Source organism: Macaca nemestrina, chromosome 2 (assembly GCF_043159975.1).
Source record: "Macaca nemestrina isolate mMacNem1 chromosome 2, mMacNem.hap1, whole genome shotgun sequence".
In the NCBI taxonomy this organism is placed as follows: Eukaryota; Metazoa; Chordata; class Mammalia; order Primates; family Cercopithecidae; genus Macaca; species Macaca nemestrina.
In genome coordinates this window covers 61765986-61783209 of record NC_092126.1, presented here as the reverse complement: position 1 = coordinate 61783209, position 17224 = coordinate 61765986, and the positions used below count along the sequence as shown (strand labels likewise).

Sequence of the window (17224 nt, the reverse complement as noted above, 5' to 3'; positions counted from 1 at the left end):
GCAGCAGTTTGAATTAGTATAAATTTTTGGAAAGCAATTTGGCAATCTTCATCAAAAGTCTTAAGTGTGTTTACACTTCAGACTTTCCAGTAATTCCAAATCTAAGTAAGTGCAAAGAAATAATACTAAAACTGAAAATAATACTAAAACTGAAAAAAGTATATGCATACAGAAGTTTGTTACAGTATTATATATTATAGCAGCAAGTTGGAAATAGTTTAAATGTACAACAATGAAGGAATGGCTAAAGAAAGTGTGATTTATTCTCATTAGAATATCATATTGGAGTTTAAAATGACAGTTATATCGAGTCTATGAACTTAAAAAGCTTATTAGTGTAATAAACAATGTTTTTAAGGGTGACTGCACCCACAATCTGGAATAACTACATAGCATCTACCTCATATTAACTTGAACATAGATAACTAAAACAACCTAAAGCATAGCTGGTGGGAGTGTGATATCAACATCTAGTTTCTGCTCAGTAAGAAATTGGTGAAAACTGTTAAGCCAATGGTGGTAAAACTTCACTATGAACAACCCATCACTCAGAGAGTTTCCCAAAATTCAGATCCCGATTGGTGGGTCTGGGAAAAGGTTCAGGAGTGGACATTCTTAAACAGACATTCTTGGTCCCCATGGGTCAAGAAAAAGGTCTTTTTCTCCTTCTAGATTTTTCTTCTGCAAGGTTTCACAGATTCTCGTGCTCTTACCCAGCAGACTAATTTGTAATTGAGGGAACCGTTGCATTAGGACTTGTACCTCTAACTGTGCTGTACAAATGTCTTGGCTCAAAGTTAAAAAGGCAGAGTTACAGGTAGTTTTTCCTAATTTTATGTCATGTTTTATATTAATAAATTTAAAAACACATTTTCAAGAAATTTTGAAGTCAGGTGTTTTCCAGAACCATGCCTAGACCTAATTTTTTAAAAGTTTACTTAATAAATAAACTGCAGTGAAACTATATTTTTCAATTAACTTCCTGGAGGATTTCTCAGAAATCTTCTCCTCATAGCCCAAGAAAACCCATCTCACTTAAACATGATGGGGCGGGGGGAAGGAATATATTCTATAATTTCATGCAAAATCATTGCCAAAAAAACAGAAAAAATGAACTTCAAAATATCTTAACAGACACTAGAACAAACCAGAAAAATATAGTACAAAACAGATAAAAGTTATAATATTTGAAAATGAGCTAAAAGAAATTAAAAAAAAGTTTTGGGAAAATGTCACAAGTCAGAAATAAATGATAAATAAATGGTAAAACAAGAAGTGAATAATATTTAAAATTTGTCTGAACTCAGAAAGAATTGGAAAATAAATAAACGAAAGGAACACAGGAGAAAATAGACCCCATAAAAATTCAGGGAGCAAAATATGCAATAAAAAGGAAATGTAAAAGAAATCAAACAGAATTAGAAAAAGCAATTTTAAAAGAACCTGTGAAAAAGAAAATGTGGGCAAAAACATATTCTAATATGCATATAATTTGAGTTCCAAAAAAGAAAACTAAATGAAACTAAAAAAAAGAAAGACGAACAGAAAAAACATTTAATAATATAAGAAAACTTGCCTGAAATAAAAGAAGACTTAAATCTTCATACAAAAAAAGCCATACAGTATACCTAGAAAAATTATTCCACAATAGTTATCACCAAGATATATACTAGTAAAACTACTGGACTTTAAAGAAAATGAAAAAAGTCATTAGGGTATTAAACAAAAAGACCAGGTTACATATCAGGGTCATATAATCAAATTGACATCAGACTTTTCAACAGCAACATTTAGTGGTAGAAAACAATGGAACATGTTAAAAGATACTCTGGGAAAGGAAAATATAAAGCAAAAATTATATATACATATATCTTTCTATGATAAATGCTTCAGCCAAATGCAAAAATTTAGGGATATTAATTCCATGAGCCCTTCTTGAGTATTCTACTAGAAAATGAGTTTCAGACAAATAAGAAATTATTGCAAAAGCTTTGGTATAAATAATGGACTAAGCATAGAATATATTTAACAATATAACTAATATTAAAGATGAGGATATTATGAAAATGTTACATACTCTGATAATGTAAAAATGATACAGCTAACAAAGCTAGCAGGAAAGGGAAAGAGTCAATAGAAAGCAGAATAAGATTACTGACCATTTTGTAAGTATTGGAGCTGGCAAATCATTCACTAAGAACTTACACATAATTAAGAGTTAAGACCAAGACCGCCATAGTGAGTAAACCTGTAGTGGAGGAAAGGCTGGTGGAGGAAGAAACTGTAAGCAGAGAACTGCAGTATTGCTCATGTTCAGTAACAATACTCAGTATATAAATGAAGATGGTACTAAGAGTATTATATAAACATATTTCTATAAAAGTGACCACTATTACTTACAGAAATACAAAAGTTTGCAACCAAATACTTAAATACAAGGAGGAGACAGAGAGAAAGGGAGCGAGAGCAAAAAGGACAACAGACCACATACTACAAGATCTTGTGTAATTGAGGTTTATTTTAAAGTATGTATAGCCACTATGCTGTATGCTACTTTTTCATTTATATAGTGTGTTCTTTTTCACATAAAAGATATAAATTTGTGCACATATTTGCATTTTTAAACAAACGTTAGAAGAATAAACCAAAAAACAATTTTTAACTGCTACTTATAAAAATGGAGAAGGAACACAGTTGAGGGGACAGAGATGGAAACAAGACCAGAATAAATACTTGAATACATAGTTCCAACTTTGGAATCACATAAATTATATGATTTTATATAAAAGTGAAATACAAAATTTAAAGTCTCTGAGTTTGAAACACAGAGTGAAAAAGATGAACCTAGCTGTATAATAAGATGGTAGCATAACCAAACAGAGAACAAATTCTTTCTAGTGACTTTGATACATAGTCATTGGAAGGCACCTCCATTGTAAAATATATTCTGATACAGAGAGACACAAACAAATTTTAAACTTTATTCAGTAGGCATCACGTTAGTAGTGATATTGACATAATATTTAGAAACTATTTTACATATATTTTAGATTAAATTTTTGTCAGTGGTTTTAGGAACCAACGTTTAATGTCCAAGATAAGACATACACACATACACCAAAATAAGAAAAAAAAGTTCAAGGTTAAATTTGAATTGTAAACAGTATGAATTCATAATTTTTTTTTTCTTTTTTAAAATACCTCTTTCCTAATTCTGCCCACCAAAAGGAACTAGAAGCCAAGATAATTCCCAATGTCTAGATGACCATCATCAAGTATTATTCCCATCAACAGGAATGATAACTTCTTAGAGGAAAGGCTTATTAAAGGTCTGGGGTAGGAAATGTATAAGCTAATGTCATGTCCTTGTTAACCCCAAAGAATGTGAGTCATCATGAAGAGACTCCCATTGGACACTAGAAAAAAATATGATAGCAACAGACTGAAACATGTTAAACGTATAGCAGTGCATGAGCTCATTTAAAAGATAATTAAAAAAAAAAAACTGGAAACAACTTCCTGTTGGTCATTTTAGGAGAGAACAAGGGCACCAAATCTATACTCAGAAAATTACCAAGAAGAAAGAACTAAGTTTTTTTCTCCGTTTCCTATACAAACCATATTTTAGTTCCACAGAAGTATTCTTGCTAGCAAATGTAGAAATGATGATTTAAAAATTCCCCCTCTTGACATTTCAAATGAAACAATTGATTCAAACCAAAATCATCCACGGATGAAAGCATTAGGTAAAAGATTAAGGGAAGAAATCTGGCTGTTACCACCTGAAACCACCAATCAATCTTAGCATCACCTAGGAAGTAAACTTGCTTTTCAAAAAAAAAAAATGACCCAAACTTAGTAAAGCCGTTAGAATAAATTCTTCTTACTATATCAAATATATGGAGAATGAAAGAACAAGTTAAATGAGATACCATAGGAGACAAATAGATGAATAGAGCACAATTGTGCTATAGAATGGGCCACATTCAGAGGATGTGGGGAAAAATAAGGAACAGTTCTGTATATTTGCAAACTATGCATCTGACAAAGGTCTAATATCCAGTATCTATAAGGAACTTAAACAAACTTGCAAGAAACAAACAACACCATTAAAAATTGGGCAAAGGACACGACACTTTTCAAAAGATGTGCATGCAGCCAACAAAAGGGAGTTGAACAGTGAGAACACATTGACACAGGGAAGGGAGCATCACACACTGGGGCCTGTTGGGGAGTGAGGGGGTAGGGGAGGGTTAGCATTTGGAGAAATACCTAATGTAGATGATGGGTTGATGAGTGCAGCAAACCAAAGGACAGACACTTTTCAAAAGGCATACATGCAGCCAACAAGCACATGAAAAATTGCCTATCATCACTAATCATTAGAGAAATGCTAATCAAAATCACAATGAGATACCATCTCACACCAATCAGAATGGCTACTTTTAAAAATGTCAAAAACAACAGGTGCTGGCAAGGTTGCAGAGAAAAGGGAACACTTATACACTGTTGGTGGCAGTGTAAATCAGTTCAACCATTGTGGAAAGCAGTGTGGTGATTCCTCAAAAAGCTAAAAATAGAATTACCATTTGACCCGGCAATCCCATTACTGGCTATATACCCAAGGGAATATAAGTCATTCTACCATAAAGACACCTGCATGCCTATGTTCAGTGTAGCACTATTCACAATAGCAAAGACATGGAATCAACCGAAATGACCATCAATAGTAGACTGAATAAACCAAATATGGTACAGACCCAAAGGATTATAAATCATTCTACTATAAAGCCACATGTTTATTGTGACACTGTTCACAATAGCAAAGACTTGGAACCAACCCAAATGCCCATCAATGATAGACTGGATAAAGAAATTGTGGCACATATACAACATGGAATACTACGCAGCCATAAAAAAGCATGAGTTCATGTCCTTTGCAGGGAATTGGATGAAGCTGGAAAACATCATTCTCAGCAAACTAACACAGGAACAGAAAACCAAACACCACATGTTCTTACTCATAAGTGGGAGTTGAACAGTGAGAACATATGAACACAGGGAGAGGAACAACACACACTGGGGCCTGTTGGGAGGTGGGGGGCTAGGGGAGGGATAGCATTAGGAGAAATACCTAATATAGATGATGGGTTGATGGGTGCAGCAAACTGCCATGGCATGTATATACCTATGTAACAAACCTGCACGTTCTGCACACGTACCCCAGAACTTAAAGTATAAGAATACAAAAGTTTAATAATTTAAAAAATGAAGAAAATGTGGTGTATATATACTGCAGAATACTATGTAGTGATAAAAAAGAATAAGATCATGTCCATGGATGGAGCTGTAGGCCATCATCCTTAGCAACTAACACAGGAACAGAAAACCAAATCCACATGCTATCACCTATAAGTGGGAGCTAAATGATGAGAACACATGGCAACAGACACTGGGGCCTACTTAAATGTGGAGGGTGGGAGGAGGGAGAGGATCAGAAAAAAATAACCATTGGGTACTAGGCTTAATACCTGGGTGACAAAAGAATCTGTACAACAAACCCCTGTGATATAAGTTTACCTATATAACAAACCTTCACATGTACCCCTAAACCTAAAATAAAAGGTTTTTAAAAAAAGAAGTTTAACAAGGGCCGGGCACAGTGGCTCACATCTGTAATCCCAGCACTTTGGGAGGCCGAGGTGGGCGGATCACGAGGTCAGGAGATCGAGACCATCCTGGCTAATACAGTGAAACCCCATCTCTACCAAAAATACAAAAAATTAGCCGGGTGTGGTGGTGGGCGCCTGTAGTCCCAGCTAGTCAGGAGGCTGAGGCAGGAGAATGGTGTGAACCCGGGAGGCTGAGCTTGCAGTGAGCAGAGATGGCGCCACTGTGCTCCAGCCTGAGCGACAGAGTGAGACTCCATCTCAAAAGGGAAAAAAAAAAAAAAAAGCTTAACAACTATATTAACTATAAGGAATATGTAGGCCCTGTTTGAATCCTGATTAAAATTAACCAACTAGTTGTGCATTTCAGGTAGCTTTTAATTTATTAAGTTGCCTTCATAGAAGAGAGTATACTTCCCAATTCATTTTATGACATTTATATTTTCTTGACACTAAATCAAGAGTACACCTAATTCTTTTTTTTCTAAATAGGGTCTTATTCTGTCACCCAGTGCAATGACTCAATCATAGCTCATTGCAGTCTCAAACTTCTGGGCTCAAGTCATCCACCCACCTCAGCCTTCCCATTAGCATGACAGATCAGTATAATAGATTTCCATATAGAAAGAAAAAAATGTGAGCCAAATTTCATATACTTCATATCACAGAGGAAAAAATCAGTTCTGAATAGTTTTAAGACTTAAATGTGAAAGGCAACATCATAACATTTTTACAATAAATATAAATATCTTCATGATATCAGTATACAGAAGAATTTCTTACAAAATCTTTTACAAAAAGATACAAAATAGCTCTAACTATAAAAGATAAATTCAGCTGCGGTAAGATGAAGAACTTTTATTCACCAAAAGATGTTGTAAAGAAAGTGAAAAGATAAGCCACAAATGGGAGAAGATATTACAGCACCTATAAATGGCAAATAATTAGCATTTTTAAAGCACAACAAATTAAAGGCAAAAAATCCAATATTTACAAAAACACACACAAAAGAAATAAACAGGAGTTTCCAAGAAGTAAATATAAATGATCCATAGATTTTTTAAATATGCCCTAATGTAAGTAAACGAGAGAATAAAAGTTAAGAGCCACAAGTTATCAGTTTATCCTTAATTTTTTTTAATGAAGAAGTCTAACAGTTTTAGTGTTTGCTAGAAAGCAAAGCCACAAGACTCTTACAATCTTACAACATGAACAAACCTTAGAAGCATAATACTGAGTAGAAAAGACACTTTGGAAAGATTACATTCAATTTGCTTCCATTTTGTATAATGTTCAGAAAAGCAATGCTGAACAATACAATGCTTAGGAATACACATTTTTTTTCACATTTAAAAAGAAAAATCAAGGAAATGAAAAAACACCACATTCAAGGAAGTGGCTACCATCTTCTGGGTGGCAGAGAATGAAATGGATAAGTGCACACAGGAAATTTCAATATCACTGGTAAAGTTCTCACTCGTAAACAGGAATGGCTTCATGAATGTTCACTCTAGTACTGTGCTTTGTAGTGTACTTTTTGATGCATATCTTAAAAACTTTCCTTTACAAGTTTTTGAAGCACCAAGATATCATCACCTCATACCCGCTATCTATAAATAAATACTACTAAATCTAGCCAAATACATAAAATGAAATAAACCTCATGAATGATCAGCCTTCACAAACGGATCACTAATGTATATTTCAGGGCTTCTTTCGCCAGTATGAATACTACAAGAATCTAAAAGAAAGTCTGCACTGATAATAACAATACATCAGTAAGCACTCACTGCCTGGGAAAATATATATATATGTATTTGGCAGGTAAATCAAGGTTGAAGGAATTGAGTTCTTAGAGGAATTAAAGAAATTCTTTAATCTCTTGTAGAATGAGAAGAGTTCTTTTTTTAGAATTAAAATTGGCCTGATACTTGGAAAGCCAAGCCAATTGCTAAAGTATTTGGTTTTAAACCATGCCTCAAATGTTGTAGAAATGGAAGGAAGCCTGAAGCAATGAAAGTTCTTGCTTGTGGGTTAAGACAAGTACCAATGCTCTCCAAATATGTCTTAGTAATTAGTGGCTGGCATGACTCCCTTCAAGTCTGTTGCTTACCATCTGTGATGTCTTTTGTTAATCTCTAACTCCTTATTAAGAAAGATGACTATTCAACTAAATGATATGTTGAGCTATTGATTACTGAATCAAGCCCCAGTACTACAAAAAGGAGTCCTATTTCTTAGTCTGTGACTTCTGTGAAGAAAGGGGCTAGAGAGATATATGAAAGAGAAGATGGTCCACTTGGCAGTGAAAAAATACAACTGGGTCTTGTCTTTCATATTTGACTTCTGGAAAAATGCATTTGTAGATGATACATAGACCCCCTCAAAACTGCCTTTATATGCACATTTTCATACCTCACTTGAGTAATAAACATGTAAATCTATCACACTATGGCACTGCCTGCTCACAGCCCATTTCATTTTGGCAACCACCATCTTTATATAGCAATTCGTGCAATTATGCGAGTACTTTTACTGCATTTTGTCTTGGTTGGTTTATAAGATGAGTGGAAAATGTAAAAATGAAAGTGTAAATACTAGTTTGAATAGATAATTAGATTGGAAGCACAATTCTCATAAAGTTAATATAAATTGGTACAAAGTTGGAAACCACTAGGTGTGCTGGAAACAGTGAATCTTTGGGCTCAGTTGGAAGCTCATTGGACTGAAGCCAGCTGCCTGTGCCTTCAACTGTGAAGGCAAATAAGAAAATTAAAGAACATGCATGAAAATTCTGGCACTGAATAATGAAAGATAATGTCTACAAGGCAAAGTCAAATTAGAGATTTTATGTATTTTAGCTCTATTATAAAAACAGTGACAGTAGTAAGGGTTGTAACAGTACCTACCATTACATGCCAGGTTCTAGATTGTATTTTATTTTTCTCCATGGATGAGTTCTCTCTCTTTTCATCTGCTTGACCTCTCAGTGCTGGAGGCCAGACATAAGCCCTTTTTTCTTCTTCCTCTACAACTTCTCCCTGCATGATCACATCCATTCCTAAGGCTTTAAATGCCATCTACATACCAATGATTCTCAAATGTCTGTCTTTGGTCCTGATATCTTCACTGAGAATCAAATCCTGTATCCAACTGCCTACTTGATATTTTCACACAGCTATTTAATGTCTAACAGACATCTCACACTTATGGCTAAAACAGAACTCTTGATTTCTATATACTGTACCCATAGTATATGTGGGGTCCCCCTAAAAAATGTCTATCTTCTTCATCTTAATAACTAGTACCCAATCAGTTGTTGCTCAACCAAAATATTGGAGTTATCACTGATTCATGGCTTTCCATTTTTTCTTACATTAAATCTATGAGCACTCCTTTAGATTCTCACATCTAAAGCAATATTTAAACTTATCTTCTTAACTTGGTCTTCACTACAACCACACTGATACAAGACACCGTCCTCTCTTGAATTAGATTATTACCGTGGGCTTTTAACTGGTCTCCCTGCTTTCACTCTTATTCTTCTCTGATACAAAATAAGACTATGACTAATACCCAAATTGTCATATGAAACGTTTGTGAGTTTTCAGGAACAAGACAAAATAATAAATAGTAAGGACTTGACCACAAAAAGTAAGACCTGAGGTGCTCATGTTCACACAATCACAGCAAGAAGTGTGTGGGGTGCCAGAACATCTCCTTCCCTTTCCTTTCACCCACAGATTTCTGGGTTGACACCTTTTTTGAGGTATATTCTTTTTTCCTCCAGGTTATCTTCAGTTTTAATTTTAATAATATTTCACCAAAACAGAAGTGTGAGAGGAAATGGGTAGAAAGGGGATATTAGTAAACAGGAATGTGTTCTGAATTTTTCTGAACCCTTTCCCCAGCCAAGGACAGCCAGAACCACAGATAAACTGCCCTCAAAATGACCAGTGATGCAAGCCAGAAAGGCATGACATTTTCTTCAGGCTCCATAAGGCAGAACTTGGGTCAAAAATAGTATTAAGGCATCCTCTCTAAACAGGATACATCCATTTAGCTGAAGAGCAAAAGCAAATCATCTCAAATGATGGCAGAAACATCCCAACAATCTCCCCACCCTAGTGGTGTTAACAAATGTTGTGAATAAAAAAGATCACAAATCACCAGCCACATTCCTCCTGGTTAGTTAGTAATGGTGAGCCATTACAAACCCTGAGTAGCAGAGCATAGGGTTCTTAGGTGTTGAAGAGCTCACACAGCCCTCCAAAGCCATTGTAAAATCAAAGAACGGAAGGCACTTGGTGTCTAAAGAGAGACTGGGATCCAAGATCATGAGGAAGGTGGTCTGTGGCAGTATCATCAGGGACTGAAGGAAAGGAGGCTTGACTGGAGGAAGGGTCGCTTACAGTCAGCTACTGTCCAGCTCCCTTATCAACTTCTGTCCTCCTCTTGAAGTAGTTTACTTACAGCCCTCCCTTGACAAGCACCCAACTTTCCCTCACCTGTTCTCAGTGTCTGCTACGTGACTGCACTATGAGAGAGAATCGGAAAATGCTGTTTCACACTAATAACCTGATGCTACTGCCATCCACAGACAACCCATTCAATTGAAAGAAGAAAACTTTAGCAATTTTAGGCATCAAGGAATAAAGAGAAGGTAAATTCCTCTGCTAAAGCAGCCCCCTTAAACCTCTATGAACATAATCCCCTTCCTTGTTTTCCTTCCATCTGGAGATGATTGGACAGGGAAAGGAGAGATGGAACTAGAAGCTATAATATGGACAACTCAAATAAGAAATGAAGCTGTGAAAGTAGTGAAATAATAAGTATATGGAAGACTTAAATCTAAGACCTCAAACTATGAAACCACTAAAAGAAAACATTGGGGGAAACTCTCTAGGACATTGGTCTGAGCAAGTATTTCTTGAGTAAATACCCCAAAGACATAAGCAATCAAAGCAAAAATGGACAAATGGGATCACATCAAATTAAAAAGCTTCTGCACAGCAAACAATACAATCAACAAGGTGAAGAGATACCCACAGAATGGGAGAAAATATTTGCAAAGTATCTCTCTGATAAGGAATTAATAACCAGAATACATAAGGAACTCCACTCTATAGAAAAAAATTTAAATAATCCAATTTAAAATGGGCACAAGATATAAATAGACATTTCTTAAAAGGAAGACATACAAATGGCAAACGGGTACATGAAAATGTGCTCATCATTGATCATCAGAGAAAAGCAAATTAAAACTACAATGAAATATGATCTCACCCTAGTTAAAATGGCTTTTATCCAAAAGACACGCAATACAAATGCTAACAAAGATGTGGAGACTAGGGAACCTTGTACACCGTGCGTGATATGGTTTGGATCTGTGTCCCCACCAAATCTCATGTGTAGTTGTAGTCCCCAGTGTTGGAGATGAGGCCTGGTGATTAGATTATTGGGGTGGATTTCTAATGAATGGTTTAGCACTATCATCTTGATGCATGATTGCGCTCTTATGATAATGATTGAGCTCGTATGAGATCATGTTGTTTAAAATGTGCAGCATCTCCCCCTCATAGTTTCTTGCTCCCAATCCCACCATGTAAGACACCTCACTGCCCCTTGGCCTTCCATCATGACTATAAGTTTCTAGAGGCCTCCCCAGAGCCAAGAAGATGCCAGCATCATGTTTTCTGTACAGCCTACAGAACCATGAGCCAATTAAAACTCTTTTCTTTATAAATTACCTAGTCTTAAGTATTTTTTATAGCAATGTGAGAATGGACAAATACAGTGGGAATGTAAATTAGTACAGCCACTATGGAGAACAGTAAGAAGGTTCCTCAAAAAAACTAAAAATAGAACTGCCATATGACCCAGCAATCCCAGTTTATTGCAGCACTATTCACAATATCCAAGATTTGGAAGCAACCTAAATGTCCATAAACAGATAAGCAGATAAAGAAAATGTATTTTTTCCAAGATGACAGATTAGATGCATTTAAGCATACCTCAGTTACTTAGAAAGAGCAAAATAATGCATAAAGATCAATTCTGTGAGCTATCATTCAAGAAACAAAATGGGAATCCACTGGAATCACAAAGGACACACCAAATCCCTGGGAGGAGAATGTAGGCAAACAGCCCCCATAATGGCATCCAGCTGATAAAAATGATTAAAGAGTATGTGAGAGAGGCACAGAACCTCCTCCCTCTGTGATCCACCTATCCACTGGGGATCCAAGCAACCCAGGTTGAAGGAGTACACTTTGTTTCTCCCAAGCCATGAAGCTAACTTGGGGAGATGCTTGGAGATACTGAGAGAGAAAGACACTGGGAAAAGCTGCAAGCATTTTCCCAGATCCAGGACTGAGAGCAGGATGTCAGTTTTAATCTGGGAACATACAAAGTCAGCCATTCTTTGGCAACCCAGTAGTGTGGCCATGCAGGCATTTTTGTCTCAGGCTGGAGATTTTGAATAGCTTGCTCTGGAATGGGGTAGCCAGCGTTGTGAAGAGTACCTCAGCAGTAGCAGTTACTGGAATTATGCTCTCCCCTGTCACAGGCCCAGGGCAGGAGGAAAGCTGCTACTGCAGCACCTTCTCCTGGATGACAAGACTTGCAGTCAGGGCCAGCGTGGTGACCTGAAACCAGTCTGCCTATGTTATTGCTGGGTGACTCAGCCTGTCCCCCTGAGGTTGCAGTGCAGTGGGGCTGTCTCTACTCCACCCACAGGCAGAACTTCAGGCATTCAGAGCACATGCTTGCCTGGACTAGCAGCCTGAGCTGCCCCGTGTTTCCTGGGTGTAGATCAATACAATAGGGCCTTCTCTGCCACATCCCAAGGCATATGTCTAGGCATTCAGAGTACCCACTCACCTGGACCAGCAGGCTGAGCCACCCTACCTTCCTGTGCAAAGATTGTGGTACAGTAGGGCCTTCTCAGATACCACCCAGGCAGATCTCCAGGCAGTCAGAGCACCCATTCACCCAGATCAGCAGCCTAAGCTGCCCTAGCCTTCCTGTGCAGAGATTGTGGTGAAGCAGGGTCCTCTCCAGACCATGTCCATGTATATCTCCAAGCAGTTGGAGAACCTGTATGCGTGGATACAGCCTCTCCACCTTTCCTGTGCAGAGATTATGGTGAAGCAGGGTCCTCTATACTACAGGTATCTGGAGGACCCACTCTCTCCTGAATTGGGAGTTTAGACCACCACCCTGCCCATGCAGAGAATTAGGGGCTGAGGAGGTTTCCCAGCACCGTGACAATGCACACCTTTGGGCACTTGGTGGCTGTCCATTGGATTCTCCCTCCATTCTGGTGCTGCTGTCTGCCACCAGGGAACCTGTTAGTGGACCTGCAAGGTTTGGCCCTTCCCATTTTGTACACCCACTGCCGCCCCCCTCCCCAGCCAGGGATGAACAGAGAGCTCAGACCACTGTGGACTTCAGAGAACAGTCCTTTGCTTGAGCAAGAGAAAGCTTTTCCCCATAAGCAAGGATCAAATATATATCCAGCCACATTGGCCACAGCTGGCTTTTACCCATATGCATCACCTATTGGCTTGTAGGTTAAACTGCATCACCCAATATAAAACCTGCCAAAGGGTGTGCATAGGGCCATAGAAGCAAAGCCAAAAGACTCTACCCAGCATTCTCTACAGTCACACCCCCTAAGGACTGGGGATAGGGAGGGAAATGGAAAGAAAAAAACCAATATTATAAATTATAAGAAAAAAAAGAAAAAGAAAAAAATCCTGCCTGCATGAAAGTAATTACAAAAATTAGAAGTACTGGCATCTTCAGATAAGAGACAGAAAAATCTGAATGTAGTGACACTACCAAAGGATTATACTAGCTCTCCAACGATGGTCCACAACCAAAATGGAAACTCAGAAATGACAGAGAGAATTCAAAGCATGGATTGCAAGGAAGCTCAGTGAGATCCAAGATAAGGTGGAAAATCAACACAGAGAAATTTCTAAATTAATCCAGGAAATGAAGGAACAAATAAACACCTTAAAAAAATCAATCAATCATCTGGAATTGAAGAGCTCACTTATGGAATTTCAAAATACAATTGAAAGCTTTATAATAGACTAGACCAAGCAGAAGAAAGAACTCTGGAGCTAGAAGACCGGTCTTTTGAATCAGATAAAAATAAAGAAAAAAAATCTTTAAAAATCAACAAAGTCTTTAAGAAATATGGGATTACATAAAGTGACTAAATCTGTGAGTGATTGGTATTCCTGAGAGACAAGGGGAAAAAAATAAACAACCTGGAAAATATATTTAAGAAAATAATTCAAGAAAATTTTCCTAATTTTGCTAGAGACATAGACATCCAGATATAAGAAATCCAGAGGACACCTGTGAGATAGTATACAAAATGAACATCACCAAGGCATATACACACCAGACTATCCAAGGTCAACACTAAACAGAAATCTTAAAGGCAGCTAGAGGAAAAGGTCAGATCATTTACAAAGGGAACCCCATCAGTCTAACAGTGGACTTCTCAGCAGAAATCTTACAAGCCAGGAGAAAATGGAGGCCATTTTTAGAATTCTTAAAGAAAATAAATTCCAACCATGAATTTCCTATTTCATCAAACTAAGCTTCATAAAGCAAAGGAGAAATATCATTTCCAGATATTTAAGAGCTTAGAGAATTCGTTACCACAAAACCAGCCTTCCAAGAGATCTATAAGAGAGTTCTAAACATGGAAATGAAAGAGCAATATCTGCTACCACAAAAACACTCTTAGGTACATATCCCACAGACTCTATACAGCAACCACACAATAAAAACTACAAAGCAAAGAGCTAACAACTTCATAATATAATCAAAACCTCAGCAGGTTAATATTAGCCATGCATGTAAATGGTCTAAATGTCCCACTTAAAAGGCACAGACTTGCTAGTTGGATTAAAAAACAATAAAAGATTCATCCATCTGCTGTCTTTAAGAGACCAGTCTCACACATAACACCCACAGGCTCAAAATAAAGGCTGAAGAAAGATCTATCATACAAATGGAAAACAAAAAAGAACAGGGGTTAGTATTCTTACTTCAGATGAAACAGACTTTAAATGAGCAACAGTAAAAAAGAACAAAGAAGGGCATTACATAATGTTAAAGTGTTTAATTCAACAAGAAGACTTAACTATTCTAAATATATATGCACCTAGTATTGGAGCATCCAGATTCATAAAACAATGACTTCTAGATCTATAAAAAGTTTCAGCCAGTCACACGATACCCCACTGACAGCATTAGATCACTGAGGCAAAAATCTAACAAGGAAATTCTAGACTTAATTTTAATACTTGACCAATTTGACCTAATAGAAATCTACAAAATGCTTCACCCATCAACCACAGAATACACATTATTCCCATCTGCTCACAGAACATAACTGCAAGATTGACCACTTGCTCAGCCATAAAGCAAGTCTCAATAAATTAAAAAACATTGAAATCACACCAAACATACTCTTAAACTATAGTGGAACAAAAATAGAAATCAATACCAGGAAGATCTCCCCAAACCACACAATTACATGAAAATTAAACAACTTGCTCCTGAATGACTTCTGGGTAAATAACAAAACTAAGGCAGGAATAAAAAAATTCTTTTAACTTAATGAAAACAGAGACACAACATACCAAAATCTTTGCAATGCAGCAAAAGCAGTGTTAAGAGGAAAGTTTATAGTACTAAATGCCTACCTAAAAGAGTTAGAAAGACCTAAAATGCATGATCTAACATCACACCTAGAACTAGAAAAACAAAAAAAAATTAACCTCAAAACCAGCAGAAAAAAAAAGAAATAACTAAAATCAGAGCAGAACAGAATGAAATTGAGAGCTAAGGTCCACACAAGTATCAATGAAACCAAAAGTGGCTTTTTGAAAGGATAAACAAGATTAATAGGCTGCTAGCTAGATTAACAAAGAAAAAAAAGATGCAAATAAGCAGAATCAGAAACAACAAACGTGACATTACAATAGATCCCATAGAAATACAAAAGAAATACAAACACCTCTGTGCACACAAACTAGCAAATCTAGAAATTTTCTAAAAACTTTTCTAGAAATCTAGAAATGGATACATTCCTGGAAACACACAACCTCCCAAGATTGGATCAGGAAGAAACAGAAACCCTGAACAGACCAATATCAAGTTCTGAAATTGAAGCCATCATTAAAAAGAGCCCCAGACCAGATGGATGCATAGGCTAATTCTACTAGATGTACAAAGAAGAACTGGTACCAATTCTACTGAAACTATTCCAAAAAAATTGAGGAAGAGTGACTCCCCACTAATACATTCTACAAAGCTACCTTCTAGTATTAGAGCTAGCGTCACTCCAATACCAAAATATGGCAAAGGTACAACAAAACAAGAAAGTCACAGTCCAATATCTCTGATGAACATAGACAAAAAAAAAATCCTCAACAGAATAACTAGGAAATTGAATCCAGCAGCATATCAAAAAGTTAATTCATCATGATCGATAGGCTTCACTCCTAGGATACAAGGCTCATTCAACATGGGCAAATCAAAAAATGTGATTCACCACATAAATAGAATTAAAAAGAAAAATTATTATCTCAATAGATGCAGAAAAAGCCTTCAATAAAATCTAACAATTCTTTGTGATAAAAGCCCTCAGCAAATTAGGCATTGAAGGAACATACCTCAAAATATAAGAGTCCTCTATGACAAACAGATCGACAGCCAACATCATACTGAATGGGCAAAAACTGAGAGCATTCCCCTAAGGACTGGAATAAGACAAGGATGCCAACTCTCGCCACTTCTATTTGACACAGTACTGGAAGTCCTAGCCAGACCAATCAGGCAAAAGAAAGAAATAAAAATCATCTGTTGGAGTGATCAGACCCAACACCAGGTCGTGGGAGTGATGAAGTCCGGCAGAGTCAAAGCACTAAGAAAAGACAGTTTGAGAGAGAAAGTGGGTCCAGGGGGCCAAGGTGAGTATGGAGGCTGTGAAGGCCCCGAGCTCTGGAAGCCCAGACTATTTATTGGTGATCAAACAAAGAAACAGGTGGTAAGACTGTGGGGATCAAAAGGGCAAGCGCATGATCTACAGCTGTGATGGCTTAGCATTTCCTTTGAAGCATGTGGAACATATCCTGCTTCTTGAGATAATGGGGAGCATGTTCTTCTAGTTTAAGTTAGAAGCAAGGAGCCAGCAAGTCTAGACTCATTCCAGAGGCCACGAGGGGTTTTATGCCCTGAGCCCTGGACATTAAGTCAAACATGCAAGCTCTACCTCAACTTTTTTCCCAGCACTCAGCTTTTTCCCAGCAGTCATTCATATAGGAAAACTAAGGAGTCAAACTATTTCTCTTCACTGATATGATTCTATACCTAGAAAACCCTAAAGCCTCATCCAAAAGGCTCCTAGAAGTGATAAATGACTTTAGTAAAGGTTCAGGATACAAAATTAATGTACGAAAATTAATAGCCTTTCCATACATTAATAATGTTCAAGCTGAGAGCCAAACCAAGAATATATTCCC

At 37.0% G+C, this 17224-nt stretch overlaps 1 long non-coding RNA gene across 1 annotated transcript in view; it reads left to right on the top strand.

Annotated features, from left to right (window-relative positions):
• The window catches only part of LOC105488543 (uncharacterized), a 45122-nt gene that overhangs the window by 3538 nt on the left and 24360 nt on the right, over nt 1-17224 (top strand). The gene's annotated exons all lie outside the window — the stretch shown is intronic.